Here is a 25,437-nt window from a genome sequence, read left to right as displayed (position 1 = left end):
TGTCTTACTGAACTGCCCAGGTCTTCCAATACAATAGAACTTATGGTAGCAGGGATCCTTGTCTCATCCTTGATTTTAAAGGAAATGCTTCTTATATTTCCCCTATTAGGATTTTATTTGTTTGGTTTTTTACGGATACTTGTTTGCAAAAAAAATCTTTAATTTAGAAACAGTTTTTAGCATGAAAGTGTTCAAATTTATCAAAGCTAAATCTACTGCCCCTCTTGAAATGGTTAGATGGCTTTTCTCTTTCAATCTGTTAATATGGTGTTATATTTGCAGTTTTCTATTACTAGGGCATCCCAGATAGCTGGGATATATACCCAGTTAAATGTGGTGTATTATTTTTTAATGCCATGTTGATATTTTCTTTGCCAATATTTTGTTTAGTGTTTTTGCATCTGTATTCATGAGTGGAGTGGGTGCATGATTTTCCTTTCTGATAAAATCTGTGGTTTTGCTGTCAGTACAGGGAAAGGAAGATGCTGTAATCTGGCTTTAATATCTTTACACAGAAATCTTTGAAAGCTCATTTTTAATAAACAATCAGGGATTTCCCTGGTGGCACAGTGGTTTAGAGTCCGCCTACCAATGCAGGGGACACGGGTTTGATCCTTGGTCCAGGAAGATCCCACATGCTGTGGAGCAACTAAGCCCGTGTGCCATATCTGCTGAGCCTGTGCTCTAGAGCCCGCGAGCCACAACTACTGAGCCCACGTGCCACAACTACTGAAGCCCGCGCACCTAGAGCCCGTGCTCCACAACAAGAGAAGCCACCGCAATGAAAGGCCCACGCCCCACAGCGAAGAGTGGCCCCTGCTCGCCGCAACTAGAGAAAACCCTCGTGCAGCAACGAAGACCCAAAGCAGCCAAAAATAAATTTTTTTTTTAAATTTATTTAAAAAAAAAAGACCAGCAATCAATGGCACCTAGTGAGGACTAGTTTCTTCCCCTAAGTACTCAAAAAATCAACGAACTTAACAATTTTCTGTAGCATTTTCTTGTGGATTGACGTCATATTCACCAACGCATAGATGTTAAAACCTGTCTTGTTCCCTCTAAAAAGATCTGGATGGGTTTTCCCGGCTCCACCGCCCAGCACCTCTCCCCCTTGCTGTCATTCCTCGGAGTCGACCGACCACTGTGCCTCCAGCACACCTGTGCGACCCCGAGAGCGCCTCACAACCTGGACGTGGCTCCCGAGAAACCCAAGAGCCAGCTGGTAGGCGACGTGTGCTTTGGGCACAGCGCGGGAGGCTCCCCAAGTTTCTTAGAAAACAAGTAACTTTACATCAAAGATATCATTAGGGTGTGGACTCTTGGCGAGTACACTAACGTTACCCTTCAAACAGAACTTTCTAGATCTGCTTCTGGGCAGGCAGCCCAATGTGAGAGCACTCTGTGGCCAGGCAGTGCCACCCAGGAGCAAGGCATCACTGTCGTCCCCGGCAGGAGCATCTCGGGGCCGGCTTTCGGCTCCGGCAGGGCCTCGCCTGCATCAGCATATGCTCTGCTCATCCTCTCCCCAGCGAGCAGCTGGGCTCCAGGAATCCCTCAGGGCGGAGCGAGGTCCAGCTGTGAAGTTCCAAAGCAAGGAAACACCTGCACCTGGCGCCTCCCAGCACAGCATCCCTGCCTTCGCTCCTTTCGTGTTCTGGCTGCAGACAGGCCACGTCGTCACCACATGGGGCCCCTCCTGGCTCCTGCGTGGAAAGTCACGGAGGCCCCTTCTGCTGGACAGGCCCAGCCAGGCTCTGCTCTGGATTAAAGACAGGGCATCGCTCTCCAGAAGACCTAAGGGGTTTCTGAGCACTGCAATCATAGGATAAGGTGGCCAGTTCCCTAAAGAGAAAGGGTTTGTGCTTTGTCCCCTTGCCCCTTCTCTTTTCCCCTTTCCCTCCTTCCCCTCTAGAAGGCAAGAAGAAAGGGAGAAAGGAAAGTAGGAACAGGGAGGAAGGAAGGAAGGGAGGAGCGAGGGAGGGAGGGAGGAATGAAGGAAGAGAGGAAGGAAAGAAGGAGGAAAGGGAGGGAAAGAGGGAGAAAACTTCAGGCAAATAAAACCACACATCTTGAATTTCTGTGAACACAGGAAGTGGATTCATTAGTCAGGGTAGCGGGAAGTAACCGAGGCAGCTCTGAGCGTGGGAGGGCAAGCTGGCTGTGAGGGTTGATGCCAGTAACGTTTGGCAGCTCAGTGGACACGCCATGCCCTGACCGGGGGCTGCACGGAGCTGCCGCGAAGCGATGAGCCCTGTACACCCTCCCTGGGATGGCCAAACCTGCAGCCCCGAGGCTGCTCTGTGCTCGATTAGCTGGACTAGCTCCCTCCATGGAAGTATCTGTCATGGCCCTGGTTTCCTGCCCAGCCCCTGACTGATACTTTCCCCATCACCCCAGCCACCCCTTACCCTCACCAGTTTTTTTTAAATTAATTTATTTATTTTTGGCTGTGTTGGGTCTTCGTTTCTGTGTGAGGGCCTTCCCCAGTTGCGACAAGCGGGGGCCACTCTTCATCGCGGTGCGCGGGCCTCTCACTATCGCGGCCTCTCTTGTTGCGGAGCACAGGCTCCAGACGCGCAGGCTCAGTAATTGTGGCTCACGGGCCTAGTTGCTCCGCGGCATGTGGGATCCTCCCAGACCAGGGCTCGAACCCGTGTCCCCTGCATTGGCAGGCAGATTCTCAACCACTGCGCCACCAGGGAAGCCCCCCTCACCAGTTTTATGATACCCTGCGGGCCTCTGTTTCTTTCCAGGTGCTGTTTGTTTGTCTCTAACCAGACTTCATCAGGACAAAAGAATGAGAAAGAGAATGGCCCTGTCTGTCTCAAAACACTTCTGTGATGTTTATTTTTTCCATTATAAAAGAAGTAGCCAGAGGAAGTATGGAAAAGTACAGGAAAGTTTTAAAAAGAAAGAATTTACCCATAGTTCCACTGCTCAGAGACAAGTGACATTAATATTTTGGGGAACACTTATGCCCCACTTAACACCTTTTAATTTTTTCCAATTTAAGAAGATAGACGTAAATAGGTATTAAACAAAATGACAATTATCACAACAGAGATATTCTTAGTAAAAGAACTGTCCTCCTTAACCTCCTAGCTAAGTTTTCCCTAAAAATCATTCTCCTGAACTATTATAATGTGGTGGTGGGGAGAGTCTCTTACTCTCTCTTCTCATGCTTTCCAAATCAGTTCTTTATTTATTATTTGAATTCTTATCCATCACATTCATGTTACTTTGAGAGATTACAAATTTATTCTCCAATATCTCCAATAGCCTCAGAAAGAGAAGATCTTATGCATATGTACAAGTCTAAACCCAATGTGGCAGATTGAAGATGGTCACAAATTCTTGGACAAATTTTTGTGTTTCCCCCCCGACATTCACATGTTGAAGTCCTAACCCCCAGTTCCCTAGAAGGTAACTGTTTTGAAGACAGAGCTTTAAAGAGGTGATTAAGGTAAAATGAGGTCATTAGGGTGAGCCCTAATCCAATATGACTGGTGTCCTTATAAGGAGAGGAAATTTGGACACACACAGAGACACCAGGGATGTGCCTAAACACAGGAAAGACCATGGGTGAAAGTGGCCATCTGCAAGGCAAGGGGAGAGTCCTCAGGAGAAAGCAAATTTGCTGACACCTCGGTCTTGCACTTCCAGCCTCTGGAACTGTAAGAAAATAAATTGCTGTTGTTTAGCTTACGTAGTCTGTGGTATTTTGTTATGGCAGGCCTAGCAAACTAATAAAATAGCTGTGCAGCCTTGGGCAAGTCACTCAACCTTTCTGAACCTCAGATCTCCATATATAACCTGGGTCATCACAAAGGTAAGAATCAACGTATGTGATGCATAGTGCTCTCCAACATTCATTAAGTGGCTAAATCAAGGTGCAGAGTGGCATAGCTAGAATGCTTCCTTCTGTATAGAAAAAATGTATATCTATGTTTTGGTTATCTACCACTGCATAAAAAACCATCCCAAAACTTAATGGCTTAACACATCAACAAACATTAACTTATCTCTCATGAATCTGTAAGTTCACTGAGCGATTCTCTTGCAGGTTTTTTTGGAGGGTGGTTCTCATGCTGCTGCAGTCAGATGGCTACTGGGCTGAATGGTCCAGGATGTCTCACTCACATGTCTGGTGTGTTGGCGGGATGGATGAGAGGCTAGGACGTCTCTATCTCCCCATGGCTAGCTTGGGCTTTTATATTTGGCAGCTGAATCCTAAATCCCAAGGGTGAATGTACCAAGGAGGAAATGAAAGCTGCCCGTCCTCATAGGCCTAGAATTAGCAGAGGGTCACTTCCTCTGCATTCTATTGGTTAAGGCAGTCCCAGGACCAACCCAAGTTCAAGGGAAGGGGGAAGAAGCTTCATCCCTCGGGGAGAGAGTAACAAAGAATTTGTTACCTCACTAATCCACCACAAAATGGGAGGGGATAATGTGAATACATATGTATTTGCTTATATTTTTTAAAATTGATGAGTGGATAAACCAAATGCTAATAAATATTACTTATGTTAATAAAAGTTACCCATGCAGAGAGAAAACAGGATGGAGGAGATAGGGGTGAAAGCTAGATTTCTCTGAATGTATTTTGTTATATAGTTTTGACTTTGAATCCATATTTTAAACAAAAAAATCAAAAAAGCAAGTCTTAAAAATTGAAAGCAAACGGAAAGAAATGCACCTAACTGCATATCAAGATGGTGGCATAACAACACACACACAAAATAATTGCTTCGAATAATTTTAAAATATAGAATTGATTATACAGTCCTAGTAGGAAATATTCTAAGGACAAAAACAAAGATATCTTATACTGCATTAAGTCATCTTATTGCCAGCAGCGATATGCATATAGCTATTTTGAAATTATTATACTTGTATTGTGGAACAGGCAAACAAGCAATTGTGTTAAAGTCATTAAAAACCAAGTTTTTCAGCAAAGAGAAAGTGAAAGTGTAAATTCAACCAAGTTAAGTGAAAACTCTGTAATCTTACATTTGAATTGGAAATATTAGTATGAACTCATGATTGTTTCCTCTTTAAAAAATATGAGAGTACAAACAGCACAATTATGCAAATTTCAAAACCAAGCAAAACTTAGGATGTTAGAAATCAGGAGAGTGGTTTTCTTTGTGAAGTGGTAGTGCCTGGGAGAGGCCATAAAGTGGCCTTCCAGATGCTAATAATCAACTTCTTCTTTAAAAAATTATTTATTTATTTATTTATTTATTTTTGGCTGCGTTGAGTCTTCAATGCTGCACACGGGCTTTCTCTAGTTGTGGCGAGCAGGGGCTACTCTTCATTGCGGTGCACGGGCTTCTCCTTGCGGTGGCTTCTCTCGTTGCAGAGCACGGGCTCTAGGCGCACAAGCTTCAGTAGTTGTGGCGCGTGGGCTGAGCTCTGGATATCCCCCAACCCAGGGCAAGATGGACCAACCCCAGAGGACAGGGCATGGCAGGAGCCTGTGAAGGAGACTAACTGACCCTTAGGGTGAGGGTTCAAGTACTGAACTAGTCACGTGAAGTTTTCTATTATACACACATACACACACACACATTGCTTATATGATTGAATTCGTATTAGAATAATTTTGTTGTATTGCTTTTGTCCCCTTTCATAATGCAATAGCCAGTTATTTTACCAGGAAAACTGAGTTTATTCAGGAATAGCCAGAGGAACCACAACTCGAATACACAACCTAGGGCAAACCATAGACAAATCCAGAGAACAAGGAAGGGGAACTTGCTTTTTTAGGGAAAGTGGGGGTGGGGAGGGGTTAGAAGAGCTTGTAATAACCAAAGAGTCCATTGGAAGAGCCAGGAGTCCAAAGTATAGAGGCTTCTCATTGGTTGGGCTGCTACAGTCTTTGATTGGCTGGGCTGTCCTCCAGTGAAGAGAAGTTTTCTTCTTCCTGCTACAAAGTAAAGTAGGCAACACCTTCCTGTCTGAGATGTAAGTGTACATCTCTTCCTGTTTAGAGTAATTGAGGATGCATGGTGGGGCGTGAGAGCCTCCCCTACAGGCCTGTCTCGACTCTAGTTTTAGCTGAGATTTCTTTAATTAATCCCACAGTTTTTATTACATTTGTACTCTGCTGTCTCTTACGATTTGTTCGCATAGCTTCTCGCACATGTAGCATCACTATATACTGTCAGATTTTTTAACAGTAGAAATGCCCTCCAGCCAGCCAGGAAAAGAGGCTCAGCACCCCTCATCTGAGCAATAAGGCTCGTCGCCTAAGTGTTGGGGGACCTGGATCTGTAAGTTGAGAAGCTATTTTGGACTTGTCTCCCGTACTGACAATATTCTGAGAGATCAAATAATTGGGGGAATTAGATCGCCTGGCTGCAAGTGTAGGTAATTTTAAATGAGGTAGCTCCCCTTCCCTGTTCAAATCCCGAGGCCGCCAATGATCTGAACCCTAAAGGTGGTGACAGGGAATGCCCAGCCCAGCCCCTCCTCAGGTCCTTGCTTTGGGGCACCTGTAGTGTCATGATAATGAGGGAAATGACCCAGGCCCTCCCAGCCCAAGAAAACTACCTAAACCTAAACATTTCTTCAGAATTCAGTTGGAAAATAAACTTCTATTTCAAAAATAAATGCCAAAATATTAAAATACAAACAGACACGCTATTTCCCAATGCAAAAGTCATGTTCTTAGTTGGATAACTCCTCACTTGTTCAGCATTCACCATGGGCTGGCTTGTATATATTCTCCATGGAGAGTTCTCCCCCAAAGAGACTGCAAATAGCCTCAGGGCAGCTCTCTCTTGCCCAGCACTTAACAGAACAGCCAGCCTAGAAGACTCTTGATGTTTGCTAACTACAATCATATTTCAAAAGCACTGATAAAGGGGCCACAATTCGCTTTGTTATTAGAGCCTGAGTGATGGTTAAGGAATGAGCGTTTATTGCATCATATAACCTTCCATTCTCCTCCTGTCTCTCTCTCTTTTCACACTCCTCCCTTCCCCCCTCTCTGCATCTGAGTATGTGTGCGTGTGCACACGTGTGTAGGCACAGGTGTGTGCGTGCACGTGGTGGAATGCTGGTGAGAGTCGGGGGAGGAAGGATGTTGGTCTCACGCACACCCCGTCTTTTCAACGTCCTGACCTTTTCTTTTTTCCCATCCCCACTTCCATGCCTTTCAATATATTAAGAGGCCCTGCCCCTGTCCCCGCCCCAAAGCCTCTTCCCGGTCTGGGTTGCTTGGGCAGGAGTGGGTGGGAAAGAGAATGTCAGCGGCACCTCTGCCCACGATGAAGATGGGCTCTCAGGCTCCCGCTCCCTCTTCCCTGCGCTCTGGGAGACTGGTGTCCTGAGAGCACAGTCCCGGGAGATGAAGAAGGACCGAGTGAGCTGGCCGACTTCAAACTGTCCTCCCAGAGCAGATGTGGCCTGAGGCTCTGTCATCGGGCTCCGCCTTCCCTTATGTCATTTTTTTGTGAGCAGGGCTGACTGCCCTCCTCAGCTGCGACTGTATTCATTGCTTTTTCCCCTAAGCGCTCAGGCAGTAGTGTGGGTGCCCGAGAGCTGCCTGGAGTGTGAACAAAAGCCCACTTAGGAACCACATCCTGGTTTCTCTCCCCCCACTCACACCCCAGCTGCCTGCACTGGCCAGCAAAGTCCTCTTCTTGGGGACAGAGGGGTCACCGTGACAGCACCACTCGCCTCAGAAACCCCTATGCAACCCGCTAAGGATAATTCTTAGAGAAACCCTGGCATCTCCATTCCATGGAGACACTAATTAGTTCCAGAGCTGCTAATTAAAGGCCCAAGCTGCTGCATACGAAGGTTCTCTGTGTGCTGGGATGAGGCCACAGTGAGAAGCGGGAGATAAAGCTGGAGGCATGGCTGGGCCCGCACTGGGGGACTCTTCAATGACAGGCCCAAGAAATAAATGAACCTCCAAAGGCCCTTTAATTTTCTCACTTAGCTGTTTTGCTGTTTTGATAGGAAAGGACTAAAGCCTCATCATGATTTGCTGGGCCATTTGCGGACAAATGAGGGACAGACTCCGGAGCTGAAGTGAATCCTGCTCTCTCTCCAGGGTGAGCTTCTGTCTTACATTAACTGGGGGCTAATGAATGTCTCGAAGGAGAGGCTTTGAGACTTTGATGCGGATTGAAGGATCACTCCAGTGGCAGCTAAAATGCCAGTGACGGCCTGCCTTTGGCCCGTGACAGCATCAATAGCCCCTTCAAGACATGGGCAACTTCTACCAGAGCCGGTCCTTTGCTCAGTGGCCCCCATGGGAGTTAATAAACAGAAAAGGTCAGATCCCGCAGCCGCCTGGAATATACACAGTCCTGGAACTCTGCACCACGTGCACAGGCCTGCAGACTGGCCAGGCACAGGCTCTTCCTTGGCCCAGGCTGGGGCTGGCGTTTGCTGGCAGATTCTCCCTCAGGGAAGTCACAGCATCTGGGAGTTTCCGCGCAGAGGTGCTAAGGGAATCCAGTCGGGTCTTGGACACACCACACCACAGCCCCTGGGTGGGAAATGCAGGAAGGAGCTTTGGAGAGAAGAGGAAAGGGCAAGAATTGAGGAAGGCAAAGGGCAGGGGGTAGGGAACCAGGGAAGGTCCTCTGGTCAGACGGGGGAAGCTCACCGCAGCAGCGCCTAGCCATACTTCCCCAGACCTGCCCCGAGGCCCCGGTACAGCTGCTCCCCTCACTCCCCACCTTCCTCAGAAGATGAGCCGGGCCAACGCAGCCTTTCCGAGGCAGCTCTGTGGGCCAGTGGCCTTGGGTGAGTCACTTCCCTTCTCTGGGCTCAGTTCCCTCATCCATTAATGGTGGTGGGCTCACTGGATGCTCTCACGTACGGACGCCTCTGGGCTGGCTTGGAGGGCTTGGGTGGAATAAGGTGACACTTCCTTCACGGAGTAGAGGGCTCAGCCCAAACACCTGGCAGTCCCCCTCCCTGGCCCTGTGGGTAACGTCACTAAGGACCCCACACTGCCCGTCAGGCCCATCAAAGCTCTCCAGCCGACATCACATCCCCAGCGCTGCGCCACCCACCCTAGCCACGCCCCTCCCCAGTCCTCCGAACCCCTTGCTGGTCTGGCAGCGCCCTTCATGCCTGCGGCTCTTTCTGCCCCCTCCCAACCAGCCCCCTACTCCCTCTCTCTCCCTTTACCTTGTTTCATTTTTCTTCAAAGCCCACTTCACCACCAGATACCATCAAATCTATGAGTTTACTCGTCGCCTTTCTCCCCTCCTCGACGGCAGGAACAGGGTCCGCCCTGATCGCTGCAACACACGGTGAGTCCTCAGCAAATAACTCCGTGCCTTTGCGCCCACAGCTCCGCTGTTCCCCGCCACCTCCCTCCAAGATCCAAGATCGTCACCACCTCATGTCTCCCCTCACCTGCCTCTGGAAGCCTCTCCAGCTCTGAGGCCCCCTTCACTCTAATGCCTACAGGACCAGGCTTCCCTGAGGGTCACGGCAGTAAGCAGTGCTGGGGACTAAACCGTGCTCAGAATGTCAGCCCCAGGGCCAGAGGTTCCAACGTGATGGTTTAGACAAAGAAAACCAAATACCACGCATGTAATTGGCACAGAGGGAAAAAAATCTTCTCAAAGCCTCCAGCCCACAGAACTCCACTAGTCCCTGCTGGGTACCACAGATGCTTAGTGACAGCTGAGATCTGTCTTCCAGAAGCAGGAACCAGGGAGTATTTCTGGCCCAATTAAGCTTTAGTGCTTGACAAGTAGGAAGTGCAGCCTCACCTCTTTACGTTCCTCGTGTGAGAAGCACATGGGCTCCGTGTACATCTGAGCCATCTTGCTTGCCTTCCTGTAGGTACGTCACGCCAAGGACACAGGTGGATGTGCAGGCCATGATGAGGGCATCTCTAAAAGGATGCGGTCGACTGGTGGCATCTGCCTCAGGCAATGGGTACAAATATTGTTTTACAAATTATCAATATTAGAAAATCAAGCAATTATCTCCATTTCAAAGGTATGAGAACTCTTCTCATAACTATTATTACCAGCAGCATCGAGTTTATAAGTGCAGTGCTGCCAGGAATATGGTTTCTATTCTTCCAGGCATGGCAGATTTTACCCTGTCAGTTTTAGCAGGGAGACCAGATCTGAGTCGTGATCCCTAATTGAACCCTAGATAGGTAGGTAGATGAGAAGACAGATTAGATTGTCTATTTAAGTACACACATTTGAAAAACTCTTAAAAGAAACACATCAACTCTAATGTTAAGTGCCCATTTGAAACAGACCCCGTTCCAGGCAGTGAATGTCTGGCTCTCCCCCGGAAAGAACCACAAGCATCTTGTCCTCAGGGTGGAGAGAACCTGTCCCAACCCCCTCCCCAGGCTGGTCCCCACCCTGCCCTGAACACTAGAGGCCTGTCCTTGGCCTGTGCTCAGGACCCTGCTGTACCACCCCCTGCATCAGCCATGAAGAGCTCTCTTCCCCGAGGACTGATCACTTTCAAGGAGGGTCAAAGGCCCCTCTGTGTCAGCAGCCCCTTGCCTTTGTGTAGGCACTGGCCCTGTGTGACACTGATCCTCCTCCGTCTTGGCCTCTCTGTGGGAACTCAGGACCATAGACCATTATAGGTAGGGGTGTCTCCACACAAGATAGCGGAGGGGTCGGTGTAAGGGGAGGGAGGTGGTGAATGGCCAGTACCTCGTTCATTTATTTGAGCTCTACGTAGCACTTAGTATGTAGTTTATGGTGTTCTTCTCTGAAGCCCAGGGTCTAGCAGAGTGTGTGGCATGTGGCAAGCTCCCAGGAGTTGCTGGGGCCGAATATAGGCATAGTCAGGTTGGCAAGGGGAAGATGGTCAGCTTGACCCATCAGAGTCAAATCAATTACAACAATATTAGTTACCATTTATAAAGCTTACTCTATGCCAGGTACTTTACTGACTTTTAACATAATGAACATTTACGGCCTCCCAGGGAGAAAGGTGTTATGAGCCTCATGTTTCAGATGAGAAAACTGAGGCTCAGAGGGGTTAAGCAACTTTCCCAGAGTCACACAACTTATGACATAGCTGTCAAACCCGGGATAGTCTGACCCCAGAGCCTGTGTTTTTGACCACTATGTACTTCTCCCCTTCTCTCCCCTCCCCTCCTCTCAGAAAAAGCAAGTGAGGTCAGGACCAGGAATCTGAGGTCAGTAACCTGACCAACCCCTGGGGAAGCCTTGAGGGAATGTGGCTCCAATGGAGCCTTCAGACAAAGCAGCTGCCTCCACAAAGGAGCCCTATAATTGAGGCTTGGTTTTCTACCCGACTGTCATTCAGCAGAGCCACCAGGACTGCTAACCAGTTGGTGTGCACCGGTACAGTTGTACCTGTGGGTAAAACTTTGAAATGCATTCATGCACATTGACAAACAGCTGCTGTCCTAATGTCTTCCTCCTGGACCCCATCACCCTGATGGCTCAGGAGCCCCCATAGGAACCCTGGAGCTTCCCCTGATCCCACACCTCAAGGGTTAATGCCTGGCCCTGCTGGAACCTCCAGGCCCCTGCTCCAGGGGAGGGCTGGGGCTTAGTCAACGCTGGGTCCATTCCTGTGCAGACCACTTTTTCATAATTTTGAAATTCTCCTTCGGGTCCCACCCTCTCATGGGAACTGCTGGTCTGAAAGGACATCTCCAGCAGCTCCTGAGTCCCAGGGATGAAATAGTCCTCCTTACCCGACCCCCTAGGGAAGCTGCATCTGGGGGGTCAGGCTCCGCCAGAACAGAGGGGTGGTCCCCAAGGCAGGGAATTGGCGAGGGCAGCCATCTCTCCTTCAGAGCCCCCCATAACCAGAATGGGCAACACCCAAGCACGCCTGAACCAATTGCGGGACCCTGGAGAGCCAGGAGGGCTGGAAGGATGGTCCAGGGAGGGGGTCTGCGGTGGCCCAGAAGGGACTAAATGCTCAGGAAGTCAAAGCTGGATAATCAACTATGAGTGTGGATCTGTGGGGTGGGGCAAAGCCAGAGAAAGAAACGAGCCTCAAAGACAGAAGCTGGAAGAGCAAGGACAATTTGGTCAGAGGCTTTGGAGGTGGGTCAGAGCATGTGATTTCAGCCTAAGATGTGAATACTATAAGGCGGCTTGAGGCCTGTTTCACGTGGTGCTGGTACGTGGCCTGCAGTCTCTAAGACTGGCCGGGTGGAGGCCCAGGACCTGAACGCATGAAAAGCTGTAAGAAGGGCAGCTGTGACTGAGGAAAAGGACAACATTTTGCTATCAGCAAGGACAGCACAGGTCCCTCCTCCTGCCCCCGCCCCAAGCCCCCAGCTTGTACTTAGTGCGTCTCCCATCCCCACGTTCTGAGTCAAAATGTGATCAGACTTTATGTACCAGAGCACAGAAAAACAACAAAGCCCTGTGGATTCCTCTCTGTTCAATTCCACCCTCCCAGGCCTGCTGTTTGCTTCACAGCCTCATATTGCGTTTGTGTGCAGTTCAATAGATTTTTTTAATTACAGCTGGAATTAAATAACTGAAAGATGGATCCAGTGGGCTGAGGGAAAACAGAAGTTTAATCAAAGGAAATAACAGAGTCGGCCTGGTTCTAGAATTGCAGGATGTACTGAAGCGCCCAGCAGGGCCTGGTGACGATGTCCCTCTCTCAGACTTTCCCTTTGAGGCTTCCTCCCCCAGCTTGTGCCCATGAGGGGGCTTCAGAGGTGACTCACCCCCTACAGGTAGGAGACGCAGTGGGCTGGACCAGGGCCAGGCTCTCAGGGCCACCACGAGCTCAGGAAAGATCAAACCCAGGGCCTCCATCACATCATCAAAGTATTGCTGAAGGGGATTATCCTTTTACTTTTCTCTTGCTCTGAGGTTCTACGGGCAGCAAACCCTGCTGAAAGGGATTATAAGTTCTGGCTTGGGGTCCTGTAGTCTTGGCTGTTGCCAGGACTCATGTGGCAACAGGAAAGGTTATATGAGGAGGGGGGAGACAAAGTGTGAGATCTTGGAACCCAGCTGGGCGTGGCCCTGTAACTGGGGCAGCTGGCGGGTGGCAGGACCTGGATGGGACCTCCCTGGAAGGTGCGGCGGGAAGGGGCAGGGCTCAGGCCCACCCCAGGGGAGGCCTGATCGAGCCTGCTCAGGGGGCTGACAGGCAGCCGCCGGTTTAGAAAGCCCCTACCCGCATTGCCAGCCTCTCTGTGCCCCTTCTCCCTCTCATCCACTGTGCTCCACACTCAGAGGTTCCCCCAGGCATCTTCCTGCCTCAGAACCTTCACACGTCACTTCCTCAGGGAAGCCCTCCCTGATGCCCTCAGGCCTGCTCAGCCTCCCCTATGAAACACTCCACAGCCCTTAGGGTCTCCACGGCGCTGACCACCATTACCATGTTATGTTCAGTATCTTTCTGCCTTGCCGCCTATGAGCTCCCCCCGGGCCTGGGCCATCTCGTTTTATTCTCCACTTTCTCCCCAGTGCCCGCTGAAGTGTCTGGCCTGTAGAAATGGCTCAACAACATTAAAAAATAAAGGACTTGAGTCAGACCTTACCTGTAGGTGTTAGGAAGGTTCCAAGACAAGGCAGAGCAGGTAAGGGGATGGAGGCCAGGGCAGGGAGGGCTTCCAGGGGCCAGCAGGACTCCAGTCCCAGGGGTGTGGAATCTGCCAGGAGCAAGGAAGGACCAAATCCAGGGACCCCCCCAGCCTGGGCCGCTCACCGTGATGGGACTCAGGCCCCAGGAACAAGACGTGGTCCGGTTCTCCATCACTGAGACCCAAGCAGTCACTCAACCTCCGGGAGCCCTTGTTTCTCATTCGTAAAATGGGGATAAAAATTCCTGCCTCACAGGTTGCTATGAGGATTAAATGAACTCAGGAAGTGGTAGCTTTTTTCTTCCAAATGTGTGCCTTTGCCTGGACTGTCTTTGGTGGTATCTATGTATCTATATGTACCCATCCATCTATCTTATCTACAACTATATAACTACACCCATTTCTATTTCTACCTCTAGATCCCACTGTCTCTACCTCCATATTGTTTCCCTCTCTCTAAATCTCCCTCAGAGCCTGAGCTCTGAGCTCTGACACTCCAGCAGCAGCTGGAGGAGGTTGGGTTTGTTAATATTTGGACAAATACTAACGAGACTGGCAGGACCAGCCCTTCCTAGATTACACAGATGCTTCTTCACAGCCCACAGATGCCCCCGACCTAATTAACTTGGCAGACTCAGGAGAGATAGAACAGGCTTGCAAATTAAATCCTGTGATTGGCTTCAAAGGGTGCTGCTCCCTTCACATACACACCCCTCTGTGTGCGGGGAGAGGCAGCCTCAGGGCTTCTGCTTAGCTGCCGGGGCACACCAGGCTTTCAGGGTTGCTGCATTACCAGAGAAATAACCCCATCAGCTGATTCCAGGCCTCGATCAATTTCAGCAGCAGCTTTGGGGCTTTCCACAGGAGGTCCTAAAATCAAAGCTTGCCACTCCACACATGCCTTGAAGGAATAGGAATCACCTCTCTGGAGGCAGCGAAGGGAGTCGGGGGAGGTTGTGTTTGGCTTCACGCAGACCCCAGTTGAATCCTGGGTCTGCCGCTTACTAGCCGTGTGACCCTAGTCAATGAGCTCAACCTCTCTGACCCTTGGTTCCTCGTCTGCATAGTGGGGTGACCAGACTATGTCCAAGGGCTGATAAGAAGATTAAATAGGCCTGTAAAGTGCCTATTCAACAGAAGCTCATTCTCTCCCCTTATTCCAGATCAAGACTGGGAGATGCAGCACTATTTACAATAGCCAGGTCATGGAAGCAACCTAAATGCCCATCAACAGACGAATGGATAAAGAAGTTGTGGTACATATATACAATGGAATATTACTCAGCCATAAAAAGGAACGAAATTGAGTCATTTGTTGAGACATTGGTGGATCTAGAGACTGTCATACAGAGTGAAGTAACTCAGAAAGAGAAAAACAAATATCGTATATTAACGCATGTATGTGGAACCTAGAAAAATGGTACAGATGAGCCGGTTTGCAGGGCAGAAGTTGAGACACAGATGTAGAGAACAGACATACGGACACCAAGGGGGGAAAACTGCGGTGGGGTGGGGATGGTGGTGTGCTGAATTGGGCGATTGGGATTGACATGTATACACTGATGTGTATAAAATTGATGACTAATAAGAACCTGCAGTATAAAAAAAAAACAAACAAAACAACTAATACTAAACTTTCATTGGGTTATTTGTATGGAAATATGTTGATATAAATGTTTCAGACATTACATGAAATTTCTAAAAATCTTATATGTTCTGGTATAATGTTATAAGTCATAATCCTAGTTATTACTTTAAAATGTGTATCTCAGAAATAACAACAACAAAAAAAAAGACTGGGAGAGTTGCCAGCAAATATATCAGATCCCAGCAGAGGACGGTGCGTCTCCCTCCTGTTCACTCTGCTGCGGAGCTAGTGAGAGGTCAAAGTCAGATCCCACCTGGGGAAATGTCCTCTGCAAGGAGTAAATTCGCTTGCGCCCAGGTCCTGCTGGTGTATAAGACTCCTCTGTAATTACCGGCTTCCACGGCCTTGTACCCACCTGATGTCATCCCCCCACCCCACCCCCGCCCCGGGTCATGGCTGACCCGTGCTTGGGAATGATCTGTCCCAAGGCTGTCACGGGAGGCCTGACTTACTTGCTGTTATTTCGGCTCAGATTCCAGGACACTTGCCTTGTCCCCTTGTCCCTCCCCCTCCTATACTTCAGCCTCAAGAACTGTCCCCTGTATTACCACTATCTGCCTCAATATCCGTGCCTTGAGCCATCCCCTGGGAGCAGGCATCCCGCCTTCCCCCAAATCTAACCTCAGTACTCCAGCTAAACCCAGCTCCCAGAGGCTGGACCTCCCCGGGGGCAACTGGCTGTCAGCCCAGACTACTGGCTCCACCTGCCGCCATACGTGCCTGACTCTGAGTGCCAAATGCCTGCTATCTGGGACCTCCGCCTCCCTGTGACAGCTGGACGTTTGAGGGCCGCCAGCTCCATGCCTCCCTCGCTACCGCCTGCTGCCAGGATCCCTCACATCACCTGCTCCAGGGCCAGCTTCTGCTGTCTGGCTCCACCTGGCCGGCCTAAGCCCAGGCTGGGACACTCCCAAGCAACTCGTCATTGCTGTGGGACGAAAGCCTGCCTAGAAGTGGCTCTGACAGGGAAAGGCTCTGGCTTCTGCTAACCAATGTCACAGTGTCCCCAAGGTGGGAGCAGAGGTGGCATTTTATTTCTTACAGGTTCTAACTTTCCTACATGAGACTCCAAAGGCAGGACGCTGTCCAGAGCACAGGGAGGGCTCTGGTCCTGAGCTAGCAGCTCTCCTAACCCCCAAGGGCTCGGCCACTGCTCAGAACCATCAGGAGATGGGGAAGAAACCCTGGTACCCAGGCTGAAGAACAAGAAATGCGCTTCCCCTCCCAAACATTACTACAGGTTTTTATCCTGTCTTCCTCCAAAACCCCACTGAAATGAAAACAAAGGCATTTTTGAAAGTATAAGCCCAAAGACTAGGAGAATTTCTGCTCTAGGAGAGGAGACAATTATAGATAAGAGATTTTGACAAAGTTTAGAAGATGAAAAGCAGATGGAGGAGGAAAATTAGCAGAGGCAGATATAAGCTGAAATGCCTGCAAAGGAGGTTCCAGATGAGAAGCAAACCCATTTGCCTGGCAGAAAACCTGGGATGCTCAGGACATGGAAGCAACAGGTACAGAAAGTTGTGGGCAGGAGTGGGGCTGGGAAAAGGAGGTTTGTGTGGGTGTCTACACTGAGTGAGACCCCTCCCCCCCAGATTCCCCCCTTTGCCCTGCACAACTGGGCAGCTCACATGCTTCCTCCACCCCACCTGGGCAAGATGCCCAAGGCTTGTTCTCTGGTGAAGCAGAGAGAAAGCTCCAAATTTGGGGATACCAGGCAAAGTGAGGGGTAAGGCTCAGGACTGCATTCTAAAAACTGCACAGTGGGTTTCTGAGTCCCATTTTCTGGTCCTGCTACAGGCATCCTGCCCCCAAGCAAGAGATTAGAGGATTCTCCTCTTGAATAGCTGAACTACCCCAGAGAAAAAGATCTCTAAATACTGGCATTTGACAATTTCCAATGTAAAAAGCCCCACCTGTCTTCACGCTCCACCCAAGCACTCAGAACTTTCAATCCGCTTTATAGAGCCTCTTGGAAATATCATCAGATAGTCAAGGATTAACAGATATTTGAGGAAAGACTCCAACATGAAAAAGAGATCAAAACAAAGGCAGCGCTGGAGTAGGTGTCAGAGCACCTAGCATCTCAGAGACAGGGCAAGGAGCAGAGGACAGTTTCAAAACGAATTGTAGTGAAAATTCTGAGAATCAAGAGTAGACATTGCCCTTTATGGGAAAGGAAATAATCAGAAAACAAGAAAGAACTCTTGGAGATTAAAAATATACATAACAGTTGAAATTAAAATTCAATAAAGGGAAACCTGCCAGAAAAGAAAATTAAAACACAAAGAGGGAAAACAGGACAGATGAAATTTTTTAAAAATTTCAAGAATCAAAGAGAAAACAGGTGGGAGGAAATAATTTTTAAATATTTATATAAATATTCCTGGAATAGAAGGGCATGAATTTCAATATTGAAAGGGCCAATTGAGAGTCTATCATTACAAATGAAAAAAAATACCTACACCAATTTTGAAATGTCAGAACACCAAAGATAAAGAGAAGATCCAAAAAGCTTGGGTCTGAAAGCTGAAACAGGGCACAATAAGAGAAGTAGGAATCAAAATGGCACCAATTTCTCAGCAGCAACACTAGAAGCCAGGAGATGAGGAAACAATGCCTTCAGCATCCTCAGGGGGAAAATGTTATTTTCAAACTGGATTCTATATTCAGCCACTCTCAATGTGTGTGAGGGTAGAAAAAAGACATTTTTTCAATGTAAACAGACTCAACCAAATTGACCAACCATGTACCCTGTCTTAAAAAACTGCTGAAGGATGTGCTCCAACAAAACTAGGCTGTAAATCAAGAAAGAAGATACGGGCCTGAGGAAACAGCAGAGCTAGGATTGGACAGAGCAGTGAATGCAAGTCCCTGGATGACAGATGTGCAGCAGACCTAGAGAGCAAGCTTATGGTTTGGAGAAGGAGGGAGAGCTGCTCCAGGAGGGAGACCACCGGGGGAAAATGGGATAGATACATTAAATGATAGGTCTCACCATTCAGAAATTATACTGTTAGGCCTTTGCCAGAACCGAAGCAGCAAGTTACACAGAAAACTAGGTGAATTCTTTTTTTTTTCTTTTTTTCTTTTTGGCAATAAAGCAGGTATATTTTAATAGGGGCAGGCAGCTAATTTGCACTCAATTTATATATTTTCCATCCAATTTCATTCCACTGGTTCAAGTTTCTTCATAGCCATGGCAAATGCTTCTTCACTGAAATGAACATTTTTACCCAATAATATTGTCCTAACCATTAACATTTCCAGAATGGGAGGAAGAAGTAAGGTAAATGGACATTTTTTTTTTAAAATAAAAGATAAACGTTCAAACATGAACCCCAGGGCTTCCCTCGTGGCGCAGTGGTTGAGAATCTGCCTGCTAATGCAGGGGACACGGGTTTGAGCCCTGGTCTGGGAAGATCCCACATGCCACGGAGCAACTAGGCCCGTGAGCCACAACTACTGAGCCTGCGTGTCTGGAGCCTGTGCTCCGCAACAAGAGAGGCCACGATAGTGAAGAGGCCCGCGCACTGCGATGAAGAGTGGTCCCCGCTTGCCGCAACTAGAGAAAGCCCTTGCACAGAAACGAAGACCCAACACAGCCAAAAATAAATATAAAAACAAATTAATTAATTAATTAATTAATTTAAAAAAAAAACACATGAACCCCAAAGTTTAATATGCATATGAAACACAGCATAAGATGTAGCCTCTGATTCAGTAGTTCTGGAGTGGGACCTGAGATACTGCATTACAAACAAGTCCCCAGGTGGATGCTGCTGGTCTGTGGGTCATACTTTGAGTAGCAAGTATTTATACAGAGATAAATGGCAATGAAAACATCTGTTGAGCTATGATAATAATATTTGCCATTTATCTAGTGCCTACTGTATACCAAGCAGTATACTGTTTTGCATGCATTATCTCAATTTACTCCTCAAAATCCTTATTATTATTATCCTCATTTTACAAATAGAGAATTGAGGCTAAGAGGAGAAGTAATTGCCCAAGCTCTGACAAATGCTAGTTGGTGGAGCAGGGACTGAAGTAAGATTTATGTCGCCTCAAAGTCCAGATTTTTTTCCTTAGAATTACAGCTTCAACCTCCCCTGCAATGTAAGGAGACAGAAATAAATGGAAAGACAGTCTGTGTTCATGGATTGAAAAACTCCATGTTGTTAAAATGTCCATACTCCCCAAAGTGATTCAACGCTATCTCCATCAAAATCCCACTGGCATTTTTTACAGAAATTTAAAAATGAATGCTAAAATTCATTTGAGACCACAAAAGACCCAGAATAGACAATGTGATATTCAGAAAGAAGAATATAGCAGGAGGCGTCACACTCCTTGATTTTAAAATATATTATAAAAATAAAGTAATTTTAAAAGTATGGTACTTTATGATTGTAAATGGGATTGTTTTCTTAATTTCTCTTTCTGATAGTTCATTGTTAGTGTATAAAACTATGACACATTTCTGTATATTAATTTTGTATCCTGCAACTTTACCAAATTCATTGAGGAGTCCTAGTAGTTTTCTGGCGGTGTCTTTAGGATTTTCTTTATATAGTATCATGCCACCTACAAACAGTGACAGTTATACTTCTTCCCTTCTGCTTTGGATTCCTTTTATTTCTTTTTCTTGTCTGATTGCTATGGCTAGGACTTCCAATACTATGTTAAATGAAAGTGGTGAGAGCAGCATCTGTGTCTTTCTTGTTCCTGATCTCAGAGAAAATGCTTTCAGCTGTTCACCATTGAGTATGATGGTTGATGTGGGCTTGTCTTATATGGGCTTTATTATGTTGAAGTATGTTCCCTCTAATGCATTTTGTTGAGAATTTTTATCATAAATAGATGTTGATTTTGTCAAAAGCTTATTATGCATCTCTTGATATGTTCATAAGATTTTTATTCTTCAATTTGTTAACATGGTGTGTCACATTGGTTAATTTATGTATGTTAAACAATCCTAGCATCCCAGGGATAAATCTCAATTGATCCCAATAGCAGGAGTTGGGCTGGCAGGATGCAGCTATATTCAGGGGCTAACTATACCCAAGTGCAGCAGGGCAGGCCAGTGACAGGAGACAGGGTTTTCCTGAGTTAGGGTTACACATTTTTGCTGTTCTTCTGTTTAAAAACATACTTTTAAATTTCTTTAACAACCTTGCTTTGTCAAATCACACTTGGGAAAAAAAGAGAGCTGCAGTACCTCCTGAAACTGTCGTCTTATTCTCTTGACTCTAAAGGTTCATTGCCATTTTCCAATAAGAATGGCCTGAAAACATCCCATCTTTCTAAGCCATGATGAATGAGCATTGATTAAAAGTAGTTTCTTGCCTCCAAGCAGCCCACAGAGCAGTCAGGGCCACAGGCCTGGGCACCTAAGGCAGCCGAGCCAAGACACTTCTGGCTGTAGTGCTCAGAGCAGGCACACCATCAAAAAAGCACTAGGTGAATTTTTAAATGAGATAATTATTAATCCCAGGATAAACAAAGGAAGGTAGGAAATATAATCACTGCATATTACTTGCTCTACCATAAATAATATTCACACAGTTATAATAATTATACACCAACTGCTTATATTAACTAAAAGTATCGGAGCCATTATCCTGGGAGGGTAAGAGGAGGGAAGGGAATGGGAAGAGGATGAATCCTTGTCTGCCATATCAGGACCTCAATAGATAAATTCTAAATTTGGTAAATCAAGGAAAGAAATATAAGCACATTACTTAGAAATATAGAGATAAATACTAGAAGAAACAGCTCAAAGAGTGTGCTTGTTTTCTATTGCTGCATCACCATAAACTTAACAGTTTAAGACAACACATTTATTATCTCATGGTTTCCCTGGGTCAGGAGTCTGGGCATGGATCTTCTACAGAGGGTTGAAATCAAGGCATCAGCTGGGACTGTGTTCTCATCTGAAAGCTCAACTGAGAAAAAATCATCTTCCAAACTCATTCAGGTCACTGGCAGGATTAATTTCCTTGTGGTTGTATGACTGAAAGCCCCAGCTTTTTACTGGCTGTTAGCTGGCGGCCACCCTCAGGCCTCTAGTCCTCCTGAAGTCCCTAGAAGCCACTCACAGTTCTTTGCCATGGGAGCTTCTCCAACATGGCCACTGACTTTATCAAGCCCCCAGGGAGAGCCTCTGGCTCCAGTTTGCTAAGAAGAAAGTCTTATATAACACAGCATAATCGTGGCAGTAATATCCCATCACCTTGCCATGGGAGGGGAGATGGGAGATGTGAATGCCAAGAGGCTGGGACCACTGGGATCACCCTAAATTCTATCCACCACAAAGAGGTTCTTAAATGTTTTTTCATAAAGAAGTCATGCAAAATACATAAAAGAGTATTAATGGATCCCTCCCACCCATTTCCTAGCCAACACGTTCTCTTCCCTGGGAGGCAACAAATATAACCAGTTTCTCTCGTAACTTAACAAATGACTCTGTGTATATAATACATGTGCACATACACACGTTACTCCTCACTCCCTTAGCTCTCTGCTCCAATGTGCCAGGCCTTTCCTGAGCCCTCTATAAAAATGATGATACATACATATTTTTCCCCTTTTTTGCATAACTGGTACCATGTTATGTAAACACATATGCATCTCACTATTTGCACTTCATCTATCCTGAGATGGTTTAAAATTGGTACATAAAGAGATTCTTCACTGTTTTTCTGCCATGGTATAGCATTCATTGACCATTTGATGGACAGTTAGGTCATTTCCAACCCTTTTCTATTGTGAAGTTAGATATTTCTAACGCTTCAGTGAGTACCTCTGAGGGGAGGTCATCTTACTAATAGTGTTGCCTCTGGGGAGTGGGACAGGAAAGGGCAGGGATCTACTGCTTTCATTACAAGCCTTGTGCACCACTTGATTTTTTTTTTTTTTAACCATGCACACATATTACTTTGATAATTGTAAGAGGGCTGTGTGATCTGTTCGGGGGTGAGGCCGGCTACATGGGGAACCTCTCTCATCCTCGCCACCATCAGAACAGGCTTCCAAGCTCCTCTGAGCTGCTAGCGCCCACTCCCACTCAGGCTTTATTCTTTTCCTTTCTCAGCGTTTATTGGGCATCTGCTGTGTGTCAGGAACTTGGAGACTGGAGCTTCAGAGAAAAATTATACTTCTCACTTCAGGCCAAAGATTCTACTTTGCAATATCCCTTGTAATATATGAGAGCAAACATGCACACAGCTCTCCTGGGCTCTCGGGAGAGAAATGGGCTTCCAGCGGCCTCAGCTGGAGCCAGAGCCCCCTCCAGGGTGCAGGAAGTGCACAAGCAGTGGCTACCCTCCAAGGTGGGGAGTTTGGGAATTGTTTGGTGTTAAAGTTCTGCTTTCCAGTGGGTCTGAGGGGCGGCCCCCAGGGGCAGCTTCCCTTATTGCAGTCATCCACTCCTTCCTCTGCAGCCCCAGCAGTAGCTTCGGGAACACTGCCAGCCCCCTCGAGGTCCCCATTTGTCACATTGTAAGACCTCCCCCATAAAAGGGCAAGACTAGAGAGACCCTCTGTGTCTCCCTCATTCCCTCCCCCTCACCTTTCTCTGCCCCCTTCCTCCTGTAACTCCAATTTGTTTTCCTTCCTTACAACTGCTTCGCCTTTTCTTCTCCTCCCCTAGTGATTATCCTTGGCTTCAGCTGTGTCCCTGAGTGTCCAAGGGGGGCCGAGACCCTGTGACCCTACACCTGCCATCTCCCTTTGACCCAGTGGACAACAGAGTCTAGCATTTGCCCAGTGAGGTGGGTACACACCTGTTTTAACTGGGGAAAAAATTAGGCCTTCGTGCCTCATTTCCCATAGCAATGCACCGTGATGAACTTGATCTCCATCAGAGTGACAGTTACTGAGCAGTCTCCTGGGCATCAGACCATTTCGTCCTCACAGCAACTGCACAAGACGGTATTGCTATGATCCCTGCTTTATAAATGAGGGAACCAAATTAGTTACATCTCTGGGAGATGTAACAAATCTACCTGCGGTCACACAGCTAAGAAGTGGCAGAGCCGGTATTTAAACCTGCATCTGCTTGTTTCCAAAACCAAGGCTCTTAATCTCAGTGCTGTGGGCTTCATCCTCTACACATGTGGCAAACATATTTTCTGTTTCCTTTCTAGTGAGCATTGGCCTCATGACCCACACTGACATCAACCCAATAATCATGACTGTGTGGGTGCAGTTTTCCATCAGTTCAAAATCCACTTAATCCAGAAAACAAACTTATGATTACCAGGGGGAATGGGATAAATTGGGAGATTGGGATTGACATATACACACCACTATATATAAAATAGGGAACTAATAAGGACCTACCATATAGCACAGGGAACTCAATACTCTGTAATGACCTGTATGGGAAAAGAATCTAAAAAGAGTGGATATATGTATATGCATAACTGATTCACTTTTCTGTACACCTGAAACTAACACAACGTGTAAATCAACTATACTCCAATAAAATTTTTTTTTAAATCCACTTAATCCACCATCAACGGGCCCACATTTCTTCAGCTTGGCTGCAAGGACTTGAGGCATTTCATCAAATGCTTTGCTGAAATCAAGTCTACATTGCAACATTGAATTTCCTCAAGACTTTACCTCCCAAGGCTCCCTGAAGTAATAAACCAACACCCAACAAGCTCCCCCAACCCTCCCCAAGTCTTTCTGTGCTGTTATATCTGGCCTGGCCCTGATCAAGGTGCTCCTCTGACCTCCTGAAATCAAGATCAAAAAGGCTGGTGGTGTTTGGAAGTGATAGCGGGCAGTGGGAGGAAGTAGAGGGTGAAGTGTGACAGCGGCTGCCAAGTGGCAGAAGTGAGATTAAAATGGATTCGAAAAGTGGCTGGTGCAGCGGTGAGGAGATGTGGCCTTCCATCAGTCTGGGGCAGCAGACTGAAAGATGCACTGGGGCCCGAGGTCCTCCCTACAAGCTCTTCCTTCTTTTCTGGAGCAGGGCTTGCAAACTGAAGCCTGCAGGCATCGGGCCAAGACCCTAAATAGGGGAAGTTGGTCCTGGGGGAAGTGATAAATTAATTGCATGTAAAGTATGCCTGGCACATGTCAGAACTCCCTAAGTGTTCATTGTTATTATCAGTTGTTATTATCATCATCATCGTCATCATTATTATTATCACTATTATTAGAGAAGCAGCTGTGACTCAACCCCAGACAACTATTGTCCTTCAGCAAGGTGGATGTAGTGATGCCAGATTTCCCATTACATCAGAGAAGCTGGGAATCTGGATTTCTGTTTAAAATCTCTCCATTTTTCCATTTGGCAACTAATGCAATTAGAACAAAAACCGGTGCCTGTGTGGACCAGACGAAATCAGCCTGTGGGCCACCCTCAGGCCTGCGTGCTCAGTCCTGGAGCCTGTGGCAGAAGCTCTGTGCCCAGGATCCCACAGTCTCCGGGGATTAGGAACGTGGCTGTGACAGTCTTCCAAGCCTCCTTGTGTCCCACACCCCTACACACACACACACACACACACACACTCACACACACACACACACACACACACACACACACACCAGAAGCACTCCAGGGACGTTGCATCCCCAGCTGAGCCCTTGAGCCTGACAAGGGGCCAGCTGCACTTCCAGCCTGGCAAGGAGAGCGGCGAAGGGAGAACGGTGGCCAGCCGGGAAGAGAAGGGCTCACGCAGGCCTCTTCAAGGAAGAAGCCCAGGGTCCCCGCACGGCCCACAGCACTGGGCAGCTCAGCCTCTGCTTGGCAGAGGGAGAAGGAGCCAGCCGTGGACCATGAGAGGCTCCCCGCTTCCTGGGCCCTGAGAATGTCTCCCCTGAGCAAAAATGGGCTTGAGTTGGATTAGGTCCCTTCTGCTGCCCACCTTCTCTGATGCCCTCCTGCCTTAGAATTGTGACTGCAGTGGCTGCCACTATGAATGTGGGGTGGCCGCTGTCACAACAGATATGCCAGAGCATAAACAAAGAAAGCGAAGCACAGCTGTAAAGAAGGCCAGAGAACTCCCGAAGCTGTGGTCTGCCCGCAACCGCCAAACCAAAAGGGTGGAGTGACGCCCCGTGGTGCGGGACAGCCTGCCCCTGAACTGTGGGCGGGCGGGGGGGACCGTCTGCCAGGAGCTGTGGTTGTCCTTTCCCTCAGCTCCCTTTGTCCATAGTTCTCAGCGAGAGGGGGTGCATCGCAGCAGCCTCTAGAACCTTCTCTGTGGTCCTTTCCCTC

The sequence above is a fragment of the Balaenoptera borealis genome (genome assembly GCF_965194805.1).
Source record: "Balaenoptera borealis genome assembly, chromosome: 1".
NCBI classification, from domain to species: Eukaryota; Metazoa; Chordata; class Mammalia; order Artiodactyla; family Balaenopteridae; genus Balaenoptera; species Balaenoptera borealis.
Note: the sequence above shows the minus strand (reverse complement) of the source record.